Raw genomic sequence first — 18,670 nt, 5'->3', positions numbered from 1 at the left:
TTCCCCTACATATATCCCGTTTTTACTTGATATGATTCCTAACCAGTATGAATTCACTTCCTCTCTCCCCACCACTACACACAAATATTTAAGAATTTGAACAGAATCATTTCAAGTAATATACCGTAAATGTTACTACAATATCATGTGTATATCTAAAATTCCCTTGAAAGTAATAAACTACTTTCTATTGAAGGTTAGTCATTTTATTTTAGGAAACTTTTGGAAAAATAGACTGTGTAAATTTGAAATGAAACAAGGTCAAAAAATAGTAGCATAAAGTTTTAGAAGGTGTCTGTCTTCAGAAATATATATATATATATATATATATATGTGTGTGTGTGTGTGTGTGTGTGTGCATAGAAAGACACATTTTTAGAAATAATTTGTCATCAGAAATATATACGTATATCTAAATTTCTGTGTAGAACGATGTACATTATAATGAAACAAAGATCTTAAAACATATTAAAATTTTAAAAATATATCAAACCAAGTGCCAGTAACTCACGCCTATAAATGGAGCTATTCTGGGTAATGAGATCTTAGATTTGTTTTTGAAACTAGCCCAGATAGAGAAGTATTTTTAGATTCTTATCTCCAATTAACCACTATAAACAGGAATTAGCTCTGTGCCTCAAGTTGTAGAGTTCTGGTATTGAGCATAAAATTGCTTAGGGATAATGCACAGGCCTTGTAAACAACAGCAACAGCAACAGCAACAGCAACAAAATATATTACATTAATTTCACAAAAGCATCTTTTAACTGCTGTGAACATTTCTTAGACACATGAATACTTGCCCCTGGAAAATGTTAAGTAAAAGTATAGGATATTTACATCTATGTTAAATACCTGACTATTTAGATTATTTAAGATATTTAGGTAATGATTACGAATTAAGAATAATGATAACATATTGAGACTTGTCTTTTATTCTATTTTATGATTGTAATAAAATAATATTTGTAATGATTAAGTAAAATTACTCTTGTTTGGTAGTAGAATTATAATAAGTGTTAAACATTTTTAAATGATTTCCATAGGAAAGAATCATTTTTTAATGGTATTAATTCTTTTGCATTTTCAAAACAATTAAGAAATTTATTCCAAGGTTGGTTACTCTAAGACTGTATTTGTTTTCTTGTTCTAGTTTTCATATGTTGGTCGAAATAAAAATTCCAAAAATTCAGTGGATGTTGGCATTCAGGAACATCTTCAAAAATACTAATATTGGAGTCCCTTAAATGGAATTGCTTTATTTCATTTGTTATTTTCACAAATAAATCAAGATTATTGTGCATTTTGTTTCTTTTCATTGCTATTGGCTCTTATCTTGAGAATACTTTTTTTTTCCTAGCAAAGTAGAGAAAAGCAATTGGATTGAGCAAGTAACATATGACTTTCATAAAACGCAGGTGCACAGATTTGGGTCTTCTGTCATTTGCTAAACGTTTCTTCCAGAAAAGGTTATCAATTACTTATAAGTGATGCATAATTCCTAGGTATTCCATTTATCACATACACTTTTTTATTGAGTTATCTCTGCAGAACTAAAATAAACAGATCAAAAAAAGTCAAAATAAACAGAAATCAAATTTTTGTTCTAAAAGCTGTACTTTACAAATAGTTTTTAGCCAACATCGAAAACATCTTTTCAGGTATTCTGCAATTTGTGTGAAGTATTTTTAACCATAGTATTTTTGTTGACATGTAATTTACATGCCACATATTATCTCCTTCTATAGTATACATTTTAGTGCTTTGGAAGAGAATTGTAAAAACATAGATTTTCCAAGCCTAATTTTCACTTGCATGTCTTCAAATAGAAATGCTGTAAATTTTAGAACAGACATTAAAATTGATATAAAATTCACTTACAAGAATTTGTCCAGCATACATCCTCTATAGTGAGTCTCTTCAAAATTCGTTTTTGGGGATTATTTCAAAGGTTTTCACACAGACTATTCAAGTGCACTGTCAATGAACTACATTCTATGTCCAAACAAGTTTTTAATTCTCTTTAATACATACATAGAAGTGTAATGGCTGAATCATATACAATTCTTTTTGACCTTTTGAAGACTTGAAAACTTGCTTGCTAAAATGATTGCAGTATTATACAAATCAATCTACTATGTGGAGTATATCAATTTCTCCACAAATGCATTACTATATTTTGCATCATCTTTTTATATTATGGTCATACTAGTGAGTTTTCGTTTTCTTTTTTCTTTTCTTTTTTTTAAATTTTATTTTATTTTATTTGAGAACATACTGTATAGAGGGGTTACAATTACATGGGCAGGATAATGCATACATTTCTTACCAAGCATTGCAGCCTCCTCCTTTGTTTACCCTTCACCTCCCTTCCCAGCTTCCCCCCTCCCCCCCCACCCAATCATACTCCCCCTCCCCCCCACACACCGATATTGTAAAGCTGGTTTTGACATGACATTTTGTACTTCTAATTGTTGCAACAGGTCCACCTGAATCCTTAAATGACTTGTTTGTCCCCGTCTCCTCCACATGTTATACTGACATCAAATATAGTGAAAGGGACATACAAAGCAATCCCACTTTTGGGCATTTACCCTAATGTTTACAAAAAAGACCACACTAAAGCTTCCAGCACAACTATGTTTATTGTAGCATTATTTACCATAGCTAAGATATGGAACCAACCCAGATGCCCCTCAGTAGATGAATGGATCAAGAAAATGTGGTATATATACACAATGGAATTCTATGCCTCCATCAGAAAGAATGACATTTCCCCATTTGTTAGGAAATGGAAAGGCTTGGAAAAAATTATATTAAGTGAAGTAAGCCAGGCCCAAAGAAACATAGGTCCCATGGTTTCCCTTATTTGCAATATCTAGTATAGGTATGAGTCAAGTGGAAAAAGTCAGATAATGTGATGTTAGGAAAACGAACCCTCAAATATGTATTTTAATGGTTTTGTTTCTTTCATGCATGTGTTTCTAACGCATTTATAAGATCATTTTATTTTTTCTTAGAAACTAAAGAGGAGCTTATTTCATATGCTCCTCCTTTTGAGTATTAATTTACATATGTTCTTTAAAGAAATACCCTGTTCGGGCAAAATTATATAGAATTAGAAGATATAAAAGTACTTAAGACTCCGGATCATTGTAGCATTAACATTGTAGCATTAACAAATATGTGCCCTCTATCTGTTGGATATGTTTTCACTTCTTTCATAGAATTATAAAAGGTTATCAGTTGATATTAACCAGTATATTCTTCTTTTCTTTAGCCAGTAATGCTTTCTATGTTAAATTTTCAGAAACCTTTACTGATCCAATGTTATAAATTTTTACATTTATGTTTTATAGGTTTTTATATCTCACATTTAGTTTGATAATCATATTTTATTTTAAAATTTTGTATAAGGTTTGAGGAAGTAGTCTAAGCTCATTCTTTAAATCTAGAGAGGCGATAGTGCCAATACACCCATTTAAGATTCTATTTTTATTTCATAAAGTCATGTCATCCTCTTCAAAATCTGTTAACCATAAAACTAAGAATATATTTTTGATAAATCTGGTACATTCTTCTATGTGTCTGTTCTTATAGTAGAGCAACGTTGTCTTCACTACTAAACATGGTAATAAGTTTCAAATCTAGTATGAGAGCTCAAGCTACACCATTTTACAAAATTGTTCGGACTGACCTGTATTCCTTTAATTTACCTACAAGTTTATTGAGCAGGTGAACCAATATTCTACAGAGTTATCGAGATGTTTGATAGTCATTCATATTTTGTACTTTGAGAAAACACACGATCCCAGATATTACATATAGTAAAATGTCTTAAGAGAATGCTTGAAACAACTGAAATTAATTTAGGAATGAGTTAAAATTTAGATAACACTATAGCACAATAAACCTGAATGATAATGACTTGAGCTGTACTAGAGAGGAGAGTGAGAGGGGATAGAATAGAATGATGGACAGCATAGAGCTGTATGTCATTGGTTTTGTGATTCAAAAAACAGAAAGTCTTCAGAGAAGAGAAGGAGGAAAATAATTAAAGTGTCCTGAATCAAGGTTTTTTTTAATCCACCTAATAGTGTGGACTGAGAGTCAGAGAAGATGGGAAAAATAAAATAGAAAATAAAGCATTGTATAGACCTGTTACAATGGAAAGAAATTGTAATAAGAATATGATAATTAATTATCAAAGAAATAAGAGAAAGAATAGGTAAACTCTAAAGGCAAAAAGAATGAAGAGAGAAAAGAAGCAAGGTAAAACCTTTATCCACAAACGCAAGAGTTTGGAAGTGGAAATATTCTAAATAACATTAAAATAACAATAACATTTGCTAACATGGATAGAATATGGATCACATTCTAGCATATACAATTTTGAAAAAACATACTAGGAATGAAAATTTAGAAGTCATAATTTAAGGCACTATTTACATTATAACCGCAAAATATATTTCAGTGGTAAAAACTTGGTCTAGCATATGTGAAAAAATGTTGTGATATCCCAAGCATTACAAAGTACACACAAAGCATACACACACAAAAACCACATAAACACACACACATACCACATACACACAATTGGATTATTATTATCATATTAAACAAAAGAAATTACCACAACAAGTAAAAGTAATTTAATATAGGAAATCATAATATTGCTTGTACTATTTAAAAGTTTAGTAGAAATAAAATAGTCACAATATACTTGGATTCTTATAGATTAAGTTAATTGAAAATAAGAAATTGAAGACATGAGAACCTTTGCAAACAAGTTTTAAATAATAAACATTTTGAAACATTTATCCTTTTATTTTAACAAAAGATTGATGTTACTGGTGATAATCAGCTGCTCTATATCTCACTAGGGATGGCTATATCTCTAATCATTTCAATCTGGATATTTTTATAATGAGGTCTAAGTTCCTCAGGGTCTCCTGAATTACAAACCCTATTCACAGTTACTACCATAGCTAGAAAATAGAAGCCACAAATCACCATGCCCAGCTCAAACTTTTTTTTAAATTCAAGTACAAATATTTACAAAAAAGTGACCAGGTTATGAAGTCTTTCTTAATAAAGTATGTGCTTCTTGGAAATATAGTAAGTATTTGTTTCCTGGAAAATATGTTTAAAATATAAGAAAATAAATTTATTTAAATTCACCTACCATATATAAGTTAAGGAAATAATTTTAAATATTCACATGTTAAATATTTTAAAAACAAAATATATGTCTGAATAATTTACATGTTTTAAAATCAGGCAAAATTAAATTAACTAATCCATTAACAATGAAAAAAGAATTACCCTAAAGAAACAAAAGAAGTTCAAAATTTGAAATTTAGAAAATGAAATGAATTATACTGTTTAGTTGACCTAAATAACTGCAAACCATCTGTATATCAATTTTATAATGAAAATACATGAACAAAGAAAGCAAAAGTACAGTAGTTCTTTGAGTGTACAAATAAAATCATTGGAGAGGATAACAATGTTCCTTCCATAAGAAATGTACTCATTACCTTACTTATGTAACTGTAACCCCTCTGTACATTACCTTCACAATAAAATTAAATTGAAATTAAAAATGAACCAAATAATATACCAATTAAGAATTTTTAAATGCCATTGTTTAAAAACTTTGTAAAATCTGCCCCAAGTACCCAAAGGAAATACTTTGATGATAATATTTAAATACATAAATTGCAGCAGAGAAGCAAAAAGTTTAAAAACTGTTACAAAGTAAAGTAATAAATCAGAATACAATACTATAATAATCATTAGCTGATTTTTTTAAATTTTAATTTTAATTTTTACTGTGAAAATACTGTACAGAGGGATTAAAATTATACGGGAACGATAATGAGTATATTTCCGATCAAGCATTGTAGCCTACTCCTTTGTTTCCCCTTCCCATCTTCTCCCCGTCCCCGCACCCAATCTTCCTCACCCCCCACCAAAGTTGTAAGTTCATTTTTCCAATTAACGACTTGTACATCTAATTGTTGAAATAGATCCACCTGTATACCTATTTAAACGATTTGTTTTTTCCCTTCCCCTCCACAAATTATACCAACCTCAAATACAGTGAAAGCAGGGGTTATACTATGGGGGAGAGACATACAAAGAAACAAAGAAACAATCTTATAAATGTGTTAGAAACAATCACCTGAAAGAAAAAGAAAACATCGAAATACATATCTTGGGGTTCATTTCCCTAACATCAACTTATTTGACTTTTTCTACTTGACTCAGACATATACTAGTTATTGAAAATAAGGGTAACCATGGGGCCTAAGTTTCTTTGGGCCTGACTTACTTCACTGAATGTAATTTTTGCCAAGTATTTCCATTTCCTAACAAATGGGGCAATATCATTCTTTCTGATGGAGGCATAGAATTCTATTGGTTATATATACCACATTTTCTTGATCCATTCATCTACAGAGGGACATCTGGGTTGGTTCCATATCTTTGCTAGGGTAAATAAGGCTGCAATAAACATAGTCGTGCTGGTAGCTTTAGTGTGGTCTTGTTTGAGAACATTTGGGTAAATGCCCAAAAGTGGCATTGCTGGGTCATAGTGGAGATCTATGTGGAGTCTTTTGAGGAACCTCCATACTACATTCAAAAGTGGTTGAATAAGTTTACACTCCCAACAACAATGCAGTAATATTCCGTTCTGTCTACATTCCCTCCAGCATCTGTTCATTAGAGTTCTTGATTATAGCCATTCTAACTGGGGTGAGGCGATATCTCAATGTTGTTTTGATTTGCATTACTTTTATGGCGAGAGAGGTTGAGCATTTCTTCATTTGTCTATTGGCAATCCTTCTTTCCTCTTCAGAGAAATTTCTCTGTAAATCTTTAGCCTACTTATTTATTGGGCAGTTGTTCCTTTGAAAATTTGTTGTTGGGGAATTTAATTTTTTTGAGTTCCAGTTATATTTTAGATATGAGACCCTTGTATGTTGTATGGCTAGCGAAGGTCTTCTCCCAATCCGTGAGCTTTCTATTGATCTTGCTAGCTATGTCCTTTGCCATGCAGAAGCTCTGCAATTTCATGCAATCCCATTTGTCCAACCTTTCTTTGATGTGTTGTGTTTCGGGGTCTCTATTAAGAAAATTTCGGCCTGTGCCTAGGAGACCTAAGGTTTGTCCTATTCCAGAATGTCTGGAATAGGTTTGTCCTATTTCAGAATGTCTGCTTTGACTCTGAGGTCTTTGATCCATTCGCAGTTGATTCTGGTGCAGGGTGATATATAAGGATCTAGCTTTAGTTTTCTACAAATAGTTAACCAATTTAGCCAGCACTATTTACTGAAGAGGCTGTCATTCTTCCATTCTATTTGTTTAGCTCCCTTATTGAAGATTAGATAGCTATAGCTCTGTAGGTTCATTTCTGGTTTTTCAATTCTATTCCATTTTTTTTGTGGACCTATTAAGAATGGACTCGCTTTCCTAATTTCAGCCACACTTTTCCCATTGTTGGCATACACAAAAGCCATTGATTGGGCTGGGAAGATGGCTCAGTGGTAAAGTGCTTGCCTTGCATGCCTGAGGCCCTGGGTTCGATTCCTCAGCACCACATAAGCAAAAAGCCGGAGGAGGCGCTGTGGCTCAAGTAGTAGAGCGCTAGCCTTGAGCTGAAGAGCTGAGGGACAGCGCCCAGGCCCAGAGTTCAGACCCCAATGCCGGACCCCCCAAAAAAAGAAAAGAAAATCCATTGATTTTTGAGAGTTAATTTTATACTCTGCTAATTTGCCAAAGTTTTGAATCAGCTTGAGTAATTTAGGAGTGGAGTCTGTGTGATTCTTTAAATAAAAGATCAGGTCATATGCAACAAAGGAGAGTTTAATTTCTTCTTTCCCTATTTGGATCCATATTATGTTTGAATCTTGTCTCATTGCTGTAGCTAGGCATTCTAATACTAGATTGAAGAGCAGTGGAGTGATTGGACATTCTTGTCTCATTCCTGAGCTAAGTGGAAATGGCTTTAGTTTTTCACCATTAAATACAATGCTGGATGTAGGTTTGTCATATACAGCCTTTATTGAGGAATGTTTCATGGATTCCTAATTTTTTGAGAACCTTCATCATAAAGGGGAGTCGAATCTTGTTAAAAACTTTTTCTGCAGCTATTGAAATAACCATGTGGTTCTTATAATTGCTCTTATTGATGTGATGAATTATATTAATAGACTTGCGTATATTGAACCAGCTTTGCTTCCCTGAAATGAATTCTGTTTGATCATAGTGTATGATTTTTGGAGGAAATTTTGAAGTCGATTGGCCAAAATTTTGTTGAGAAGGTTTTCACCAATGTTCATCAAAGAAATGAGTCTATAGTTCTCTTTCTTTGATGAGTCCCTGCCTGGTTTTGGGAAGAGGGCTATGATGGCTTCATAGAATGAATTCGGTAGTGAACTTTCTCTTTCAATTTCATTGAAGAGTTGGAGGAGAATTGGTGTGAGCTCTGCTTTGAATGCCTTGTATAATTCTGCAGTAAAACCATCTGGTCTTTGGCTTTTCTTAGATGGGAGGTCTCTTATTGATGTTTCTATTTCAATACTTGATATGGGCCTGTTAAGATGATTTAATTCATCTTGTTTTAGTTTTGGCATGTCAATATTCATTAGGAAAAGGTCCGTTTCTGCCACGTTGTCAAACTTATTAGCATAAACTTTTGAGAAGTATTCCCTTATAATGTTCTGACTCTTGGTTGTTTCTCTAGTAATGTTTAAATTCTCATCTCTAAGTTTATTTATTTGGGTGTGTTCTCTTCTTTTTCTGATAATATTTGCTAAGGGTCTATCAATTTTGTTTTATTGGAAGAACCAACTCTTTGTTTGATTGATTTTTTCTATGTGTTTTTGGATTCTAATTCATTTAATTGATTTAATTTTGGGATTTATATTGCTGCTCTTTTTCAAGGAGGCTCAGATATCTCAATAAATTGTTGGTTTCAGATCTCTCCAATTTGTTGATGTGGGAACTCAGAGCTATAAACATGCCCCTGAGTACTGTCTTTCCTGTGTGCCAGAGGAGCTGGTGATTTGTGTGCTCATTTTTGTTGAGTAGCATGAACATTTGAATTTCCTTTCTAATCTCTTCCATGACCCACTAGTGATTCAGCAGTGTGCTGTTCAGCTTCCATGTGTTACCGGACTTTCTTTGGTGGCTTCTGGTGTTGAGTTCTAATTTTATTCCCCTGTGACCAGAGAGAATGCAAGGTATAACTTCAATGTTTCTGAATTTGGACAAGTTTGCTTTGTGGCCTAAAATGTGGTCTATTTTAGAACATGTTCCATGTGCTGCTGAGAAAAACGTGTATTCTGAAGCTGTTGGGTGAAATATTCGGTAGATATCTGTTAAATCTAGTTGATCTATGCAGTTCTTTAGATCTGCGGTTTCTCTGTTGAGTTTTTGCCGAGTTGATCTATCTGGTGAGGAAAGTGATGTGTTAAAGTCCCCAACAATTAATGTCCTTGGATCTATGTGGGATTTGAGCGAAAGTAATGATTCTTGGATAAATTTTGGTGCTCCATTGTTTGGTGAATAGATATTTAGAATTTTAATATCCTACTGAAGGTGAGATCCCTTAATTAGTATGTAGCGACCTTCTTTATCTCTTCTTACTAATTTTAATTTGAAATCTATATTATCTGATATTAGGATTACAACTCCCGCCTGTTTATGGAGGCCATCTGCTTGGTAGATTTTGTTCTACCCTTTCACATTGAAAATGTGTTTGTTTTTATGGGCAAAATGTGACTCCTGAAGGCAGCAGATAGAAGGATCGTGATTTTTAATCCAGCTAGACAGTCTATGTCGCTTAATTGGAGAGTTAAGTTCGTTAATGTAGAGATAGGACAGAGAGGTATTTGAGAGTTCCTGCCATTTTATCCACTTTCTTGGGGGCTGCGTCAACTGGGTTCTTCCTATGGTTCTTGGATTCTCAGTTTGGGTGCAGTTTCTTGGCCTCTATTGTGGTCTTGTTGGTTTTCTATGTGTAGGACATCTTTAAGAATCTTTTGTAGGGCTGGTTAGGTAGAGATATATTGTTTCAATTTTTCTTTGCTATGGAAGGTGTTTAGTGACCTTAGGTTATGAAGGAGAATAGAGCTGGATACAGTATTCTTGGTTGATAGTTGTTTGTCTTTAGGGCATGGCATACATCATTCCAGGCTCTTCTTGCTTTGATTGTCTCTGCTGAGATATGTGAGGTGATTTCAATTGGTTTCCCTTTATAAGTGATTGGTCTTTTCTCCTTGACAGATTTAAGGATTTTTCTTTGGTCTGAATTGATCCAGTGCGGATTATAATGTGACAATAGGATGTCCTGTTCTTGTCTGGCCTATTTGGAGTTCTAAAAGCTTCTTGTATCTGAATAGTCCTAACTTTTTTGCATATACGGGAAGTTCTCTGCTAGAATGCTATGAAACAAATTTCCTAGACCATTGACTTCGGTCTCTAAGTGCTCCTCTACACCCATTGTCCTCAGATTAGGCCTTCTGATGGTGTCTTCCAAGTGTTGAATAGATCTATCATATTTCTTGGATTTGTCTTGGATGGATGTATGTTCTTTCTCAATAATATCTAGGCTGTCTTCAATCCCCGAGATTTGATCTTCTACATGGTCTAACTTACTGTCAAGACTTTCTATATTGTTTTTTTATTTCTTTTCTTTCTAGTTGGTTGGCTTTGATGGCTTCAAATTCTTTGTTTGAGTTTTGTTTTAGATCTTGTATGAAATTCTTTACTTCCTTAATTTGGTGTTCAGTGTTTATTCTCAAATCACCTATTTGATTGGTTATGGTTATGGTTTCCTTGGACTCCCATTCCTTCTGTTGGTTTGCATTCAGCATTCCCTTTGTGGACTTCCTGGGTTCTTTCAGCTCTCTATTTATGGATTTCATGATTGCCTTTAGTGATTTTTGTGTATTCTCATCCTGCTCTCTCAATTTCTGTATTACTCTTTGATTAGCTTCTTCAAGTTACGTGATTCCTGTTGCTCTCTTTGTGTATTTTTAGCCTGCTGATGCTATTCCTGACTTTCTCTTTGTCTGTTCTCAGCCAGCTCCCCCAATTCCTGTCTATCTCTTTGACTGGTCTGAACCTGCTCATGCCATTCCTTTATTTCTCTTTGAGTGTTCTCAAGCTGCTCACACAATTCTTATATCAATCTTTGAGTACCTTCTTCACGCCCATGATATTCCTTTATTGAACTTTGGTTTGCCTCATCTCTCTCCCTATCATGCTCATACAGAGTCCTTTGCAGGTTTTCAATCTTTTCATTTACCATGTTTACCAGTAGTGTTTGTAGAGCTTTTTGCGAACTGTCCAATGGATTATTCATTATCTGTTCTGTCCCTGAGTATCATGAGTGGGAGTAGGATACCCGGACTTGCCATTTTTCTTGTGTTTTTATGGCTTGCCCTGCCCATTTGGAATGAAAGTAATACCAGTTTTGTGTTAGAACACTGTCTTAAGGTAAGCATCAAACAAAGTCTGTAGTTGCAGCGTTAAAAGTCTGAAGATACACGCTAGTTCAACAGATATATCTATTCAACATCAAACAACTATGTATTAATGGGCTATGAATTGCAAAGAAGAATTTGGCAAACCTGAAATTATCAGGGTTAGGAAGAGATGTGGGTAAAAATAGGAATACAGGGATGTGGAAAGGCAGAGGGTGAGTTAAGTAAGTCCTAATCTCAAAGCGGGAAATAGGTTGAATAGAATGTTAGTAGAGAGAGAGAAAAAAAGATAAAAGAAAGAAAAAATGAGACAAGAAAAAATAGAACAACAAATATTAAACATTAAGAAGAGAAACACTTAAAAACTTAAAAATTATGCAAAATACAAACATAATATTCAAAGAAGAATTTGTATAGGATAAGATAAGGGTAGGATAGAAAGGAGATATGAAAAAGTTAAAAATAGAAATGCTTAAAATATTATATAGATATAAACAAGTAGTACTGGTATTAAGGAATTTAAGTCTAAAAGGTTTTGAATTGAGCAATAAATTCCTGGATTAAGTGTGTACACAATGGGTGATAAGGTCTAATAATCGACTATGGGTATATCTGAGGATGAGCAGAATAGCAATTAAGTCATGTAAAGAAGAACAAAAGAGAAGAAAAGGTGAAAAGAATGAGAAGGAAAGAAAAAAAGGATCAAAAGGTCAGTAGAGCTAAACAAAAAAATTTATAAAAAGAGAAAAGAAAAAAAAAAACAAGTAAAAAAGCACACACACTTATACCATGAAAATAAAAATTACAAGAGGAAGAAAAAATTTTAATAGAAAACAATTTTTTTTAAATGTTAAAAATTAAAAATTTAAAAAAAGGTTTTGGAAATTTTTTTTATAAAAAACTAAAAAAGAGTTCTTTGATTTTTTTTGGGGGGATGGGAGGATCCTGTATCTCCCTTGTGTCATTAACCAGTCTCTAGTTGGAGTCTGGTCTGTTTGTGGTGTTTGATTTTCCTGTGGCTTGGTTGGTTTCTAAAGTCGGTAGTTTGAGCAGGCAGAAAAATGCTCTGCTTTACCTAGGGTTTTGTACTCCTCTTCCCATGCTGGTTCAATGGCAGGGAGATCTGCTGTGAGTATCACAAAAGTGGGAGATGGCTGTTTCCTCTAGTTTGGAGATGCTGTAATGAGGCTAGGTTCTGGATAGAGTTGAGGCCTTTCAGCAAACAGTAGCTTTTCCCTGAGGGACTAGCTTGTGAGACACTCACAGGGCCCAGCCTGGAGCCTTTCTCAGGGTTTAAGTTTACTGAATTTCAATTGTTTGTCAAGGCTGCTGTAGGGAGGGGCAGCCTCTGGCTCTGTTTATCCAGTGAAGAAATCCACTCCTTGGGCTGGTGGAGCTTGCTCGGCCCAGGCTGGGTGACTTTTCGCTGGGTGGAGCTGAGTCTAGCAGGTCAGGTTAGGTTCCTGTGACCTGCTAAATGACTCTTGTTTTCTTCCAAGGCCTGAGTTGGAGCTACCAGCTCAGCCTGGCCTTTGTTAGTATCAAAGATGGAGATCTCTGGTAGTGGGCAGAAGGGGTGGCCTTCCCTCTTTTGCTCCCTGAGAAGGAATGAGGATGTCAGGCTTCTACTCACACCGAGTCTTGGTTTCTGGGTTGTCCCTTATCTGTGAACTGCAGGATGAAGATGTCTGCTTCTTGTCAGTTCTTGCTGGGTTGAATAGAATTCGCTCACCCGCATCCAAATACACTTACATTCTTTTATTCTATTTCATTTACTTTCAAAAATACTTGGTTTTCATAAAATGATGCATAAAAAAGCCTATATACCCACTTACATCTTCAGATCTTAACAATATTTATTTCAGAAATGTCTTTAACTCTATAGTCAATGAACTGAAATAATACTAAAATATTCAAAGGCTTTTCAGAATTTGCAAGACTCACTCTGGGTTGTTATTTATATTGGAAAAGATATTCGAAAAGCCTTATTTGTTAGAATTGTGATAGTTACTCCCACAAAAGAGCCATTAGTGAAGATCCCATTGCATGTACAAAACAACTTCAAATGCATCCACAATCTGGAGGTGACACATGCTTTTTGTTTGTTTGCTTTTGAAAGGTATATCTAACAAGCATATCCACAATACTGATTTTCCGTCAATATGATGGGATATTCAAACCTAATAAATGCAGGATTGATTATCTTAGTGAGAATAGATATGATGTTACAAAGAAAATTATTTTCAATAGAAATCCAGAAAGACTTTATCCACCTTGTGTTTCATAGGAATAACCAGAGAGTAATGCCTGTTTGGTCAAGTCAGTCAAACTCACTCCATGAGTATATCTTAAAAGTATAACCAATTTAAGAGGTCAAATACATATTTTGTACTGACAGTCATCTTACAGCAATAACTTATTACCTAATTATATCTGTATCTTCTTACCTATCATATAATAAGACCTGAAAGTGCTCTCTTTTATCTAACTTAATGTTGTATATGCTTTGATTATGATGATGTTATTATTTGACAAATAAAATGTACAGAAGGGTGGCTCCAAAGAAATGACATGAAAGAACACTGATAAATAAATACATTGCAACACAGTTAGTTCTTTTCAGCCTCACCCTGTCCACATTGGAAAGCAACATTGCAACAGCACATGCACACATATACACATACACACATGTGTGCACATGTACACACATATGCTTACATGCTAAATTCAGGGTTTAGTACAAATAAAATATTAGTGATTAGGACAAACGTTAATTTGCCTTATTACAAAGTAATACACAATCCAGTCACCATGGGTGTTACATTTTACTTGCCTCACTACACATGACCACTTAATTTATTTTAATTCATTCATTCATTCATTCATTCATTTGGTGCTAATACTAGGCTTGAACTCAGGGCCTGGCTCTGTCCCAGAATTTGTTATTATTTTGTTTTAGTTTTCTCAAGCCTAGAATTTTACTGCTTGTCCCACAGATCCATTTCTAGCTTTTGCAGGTTACTTTCAAATCAGAATTTAATGGACCTTTTTTTTTTGCTTGGTCTGGTTTCAAACCACAATCCTCAGATTTCATCTTTCTGATTAGCTAAGATAAATACATGAGCCACCAGTGTGGCGTCTAGATTTTCCTCTATAGCTATCTAATGCACATACTTAGATAGTAATTTAAAACTTAGAGTATAGAAGCAAGTTGTACAGTGATGACATTGTCCTGTCAGAAATTTAAGCTAGTAAATTTCTTCTTAAAACCATAAACAAAAATACCATGATATAATATAAGATAACTCACTATTGAACATATGAGTTTTAAGAGCTTTCTAATAGATCCATTATTGGTTACCCAACATCTGTATAATGCAGTAGTAAAATAGAAGTCCTTTGTAGGAATGCTTAATTACCTTGTTTTTAAAGACACTTGTTTTCATCTAAAAAAGTAGGCCTCTCTATTGTCTTCATGTGATTTTGATGTGGTTAATGAGAAGTCAAAGTGCATTACTAATCCTTTGCTATCAATTACATCTCACCTTTTCTTCTTGGAACATATAATGATAAAAAGCAATAGTTCAGAATAAGCAAACAATATTTCAGATTCACACTTCCAGTGCAAGTGGATCACCAGTAATTAATCCTTGATACCATTTTCCACAAAGTTTTGTCCCAGAGACAATCGGCCTGCCTTCTCTGGCTGCTTTCCTAGCCTGGACCTATTCCTTCACTCTACAGGAAAAGTGTGATACAACTGATTTCAGTCAGATCTGTTACTAGAATTATCAGGGATTTAGATTCTTGTCTGTAATTTGGTAAAAGCTATGTCTCTTTATGTAGGCTATTAAAATTTATGTACTAATTTCAATAAATACATAAATTCTATTTTTAAAAAATAAAATTGTTTGCTCTATAAATTGATCAGAGGCATGGATTTTGTGGCTAGCTAGGTGATTGCACATCTGTCTCTCTCTAACTTCCTCTCTCCCTTTCATGGTTCTCATAGATAATATGACTGATCCATAATTATCCTAATTTATTTTGCTTTTATATTTTTGGTTGCATCATTTCACTTTCTGCTCTGCCATTTCCCAAATCATTTACATAGAAGGCATTATTTCATATTTTCTCATTCCTAGAATAGCTGCACATGAAGACACCACTGGTCCTCATTTTCAGTCTGTACCTTTGAATATGGAGGAAAACCTTTCCTCTGCTCTCTATCAATTCCCTACTCACCAGTTAGAATAATTTCGAATAGTAAAAATGGAAAAAGTGAAAAAAAATCATGGTGAAATAACAGATGTAGAAAATTCACTGGATTTTTCTGACCAGTTCAACCAACGTGAACTATTGGGGAATACATGTACACCCCATTCCCACTGGTACTCATTGCCTCTGGTTAGGCAATTCTGATGAAGACAAGGAACAAGATGAAAAAGTGAGGAATGATATCATTTGTAAAAAAAATGGAGAAGTATTCAAACAACTTTTTCTGTGGGCTGCTGAAAATAATTGGCTTACTACAGTACAGAGACTACTTTCCAAAAAGGACATTCATGTGAATACTAGGCATGATGATGAGTATACCTCTCTTCATCGGGAAGCCTAAGTGGACACATTGACATTGTCCATGTGTTGGTGGCTCAAGGCAGATATTCATGCAATAACTGTGAATGGCTGGACACGCCTGTACAGTGCTGATATGTGGAATAATACCAGAGTGGCTTCCTTCTTAGTTCATCATGATGCAGATACCAATGCCCAAACTAAAGTCCTCTTGACCCCCTTGCATCTTGCTGCTTGAAATAGAAATAGCAAAGATATGCTGGATCTCCTTCTATTGAACCATATATGAAACCAGGTCTGAAGAACTTGGAAGAAACTGCATTTGATATTGCCAAAAGGATAAATATGTATCACTACCTTTTTGAAGTTGTGGAAGGCTGTAAAAATTGTTCTCCTAAGTCATAATGGTTTGGTTAAGTTTCTTAAATTTCAAAAATGCCAATCCATCTTTGTGTCCATACAAAATATTTTCACAATACAAAGCAACTGCAATATCTTACTTTAAAAATTCATGGCTTCCATCGTATTTTTCAAGTGAATTGCCTGACTTTGATGTCAAAATGTATTCAAGATTTGTTTGTATACATCTATAATGATTTCTGCTGGGTTTGTGATTATTTAAATCAGAAATCATTTTAACTTATCTGTTGAAATGAGTAGTACAAAAACTAAAAATATTTCTGGTGCTTGTATGAAAAAATTATATTTTAAAATAATCTGTATTTTGTTTGTATAATATCCATAATGTGTTTCATTTGTTCCTGGATATAATACTTTGAATTCTACATTGTTTTATAATATATAGGTTCACGATTAAATGTGTTATTTCAGATAGCATTCCATATAGAAACAGTTTAAGATTCCTTTTTTTCCTAGGTCCTTATAGTATTTTATTTCTTTGGTATAAAATGACAATGATATCTAATTTGAAAAGTTTTGTAAAGATTATGCTATGTAAAGGTTTTTCTAAGTTGAGGATTTAGTACACTGATGTCAAACTAACTTTCAGTTCAATGAATTACATTTATTGTTACATTTGTATTTTTGTAATTAATTTTTAATAACTGTTTTTAATTTCTTGCATCTGAAGAATGACAAATATGGAATACTTTAATTTTCATATCATCCTTGTGCAAGTGCCATGTTAATCTCTATATTGTAATTTGGGTAAACGTGCTGCTGAAGCATGTATTATCCTGTAAATTTAAGTAGTTAATGATGCAGTCTTTATACAGGCATATATCCTTGGTTGACTGTTTGTAACTAGGAAACCTTATTGTTCCTAAAAATGCTATTGATCTTACTTCTCTAAAATTCTGGGTAGATTGGAAAAAACTTATATTGTTTGGTCAAATGCTCACATTTGCAATTTTTTGTCAATGACAATTTTAAGTATTTTTCATTTTAAATTTGATCATACTTTGAAGTCTTTATAGCTAGGTCCAAAGGTGATGGCTTTACAAGTAATTATTTATCAACTGAGTTAGCTTTGTGGAGCTAATGGATTCAAATTAAGCCTTGCTTAAGAGCTACTTCTAAACTTCTGTAGCTTAAAATTTCCTAAATGAGGTCTTACTGGCAAAAATGTCTACCTGACCCTTTATTCTTCTTCCATGTAGCAACAGACCAACCAGAATATCTTACCCTGACACCATAGATTTTCATATTGGAACAAAACTAATCTTAGTTAAAAGGGATCATAGAGAGATGAACAGTTAAGATAGAATCGTTTAGACTAGAAGGTACTTTATCAAAATATAATTGTTTTTTATACCTAACTTTTCAAAAGTAGCTAAAGCCAAGAAGGTGAAAATTTTTTTCATATGTATGATTACCTAATGTCATGGCTAATCTACCATACTACCAGGCAGGAATCTACACTACTGCCTTTCATTCACCAAATATTTTCATAGTTAAAAGAGAAGTCTATATGTTTCTCCTCCATATTAGGCCTTAAATTGGTAATGTTTTAATCACAGTGTTTCCTCTTGTCTCTAGGCTGTAAATCTACAAATGATAAAGCTTTAGGTCCAGCTCTACCAAACACTGAGGTAGAAATAATGGAATAATACATTAAAACACAGTTGCCTTTGATACCCTAACCATATCAGAACATTGCAAAACATGTGCCTTTTTCTTATATTTTATATAGTTATATATTTTATACTTATACATGCTGATATTTTATTTCACACTGTGAAACTTACCAGAAATAATTGATAATTTGACAAATAGATATAAATTACAATTAATAGACTGGAATATAAATAATTAGGTTTAGAATATATATCAGAATATGAAAAGTATCAATGCAATGTCTTCTGTATAAACTTGTGATAGGTTCTAAGTGTTCTTGGTCTTCAGAATTCACATTGTAAAAAAAAATTTGTTTTCCTCTAATCTATAAGGGAATTTACTCTGCTGCTCTGTTTATTATTTTAACTCACTGGTTCCAAAATGTTTTTCTCCATATTTCTGATTATACGCAAATTTTGCTGATATGATGTCTAAAAGGTATTATTCTTCTGCAGGACACACATGTCCTAGGATCGCAGGTCTCAGTTATCAGCATCATCAAGTAACAATGGCAATACTTC

At 33.5% G+C, this 18,670-nt stretch overlaps 1 pseudogene; it reads right to left on the bottom strand.

Annotated features, from left to right (window-relative positions):
• Positions 1 to 17,167: 17,167 nt before the first annotated feature.
• On the bottom strand, positions 17,168 to 17,261 carry LOC122119520 (annotated as a pseudogene).
• Between the last annotated feature and the right edge of the window lie 1,409 nt (positions 17,262 to 18,670).

The sequence above is a fragment of the Dipodomys spectabilis genome, unplaced genomic scaffold (genome assembly GCF_019054845.1).
Source record: "Dipodomys spectabilis isolate Male_0828 unplaced genomic scaffold, ASM1905484v1 ptg000171l, whole genome shotgun sequence".
NCBI lineage: Eukaryota > Metazoa > Chordata > Mammalia > Rodentia > Heteromyidae > Dipodomys > Dipodomys spectabilis.
This window is presented reverse-complemented; position numbering and strand designations above follow the sequence as displayed.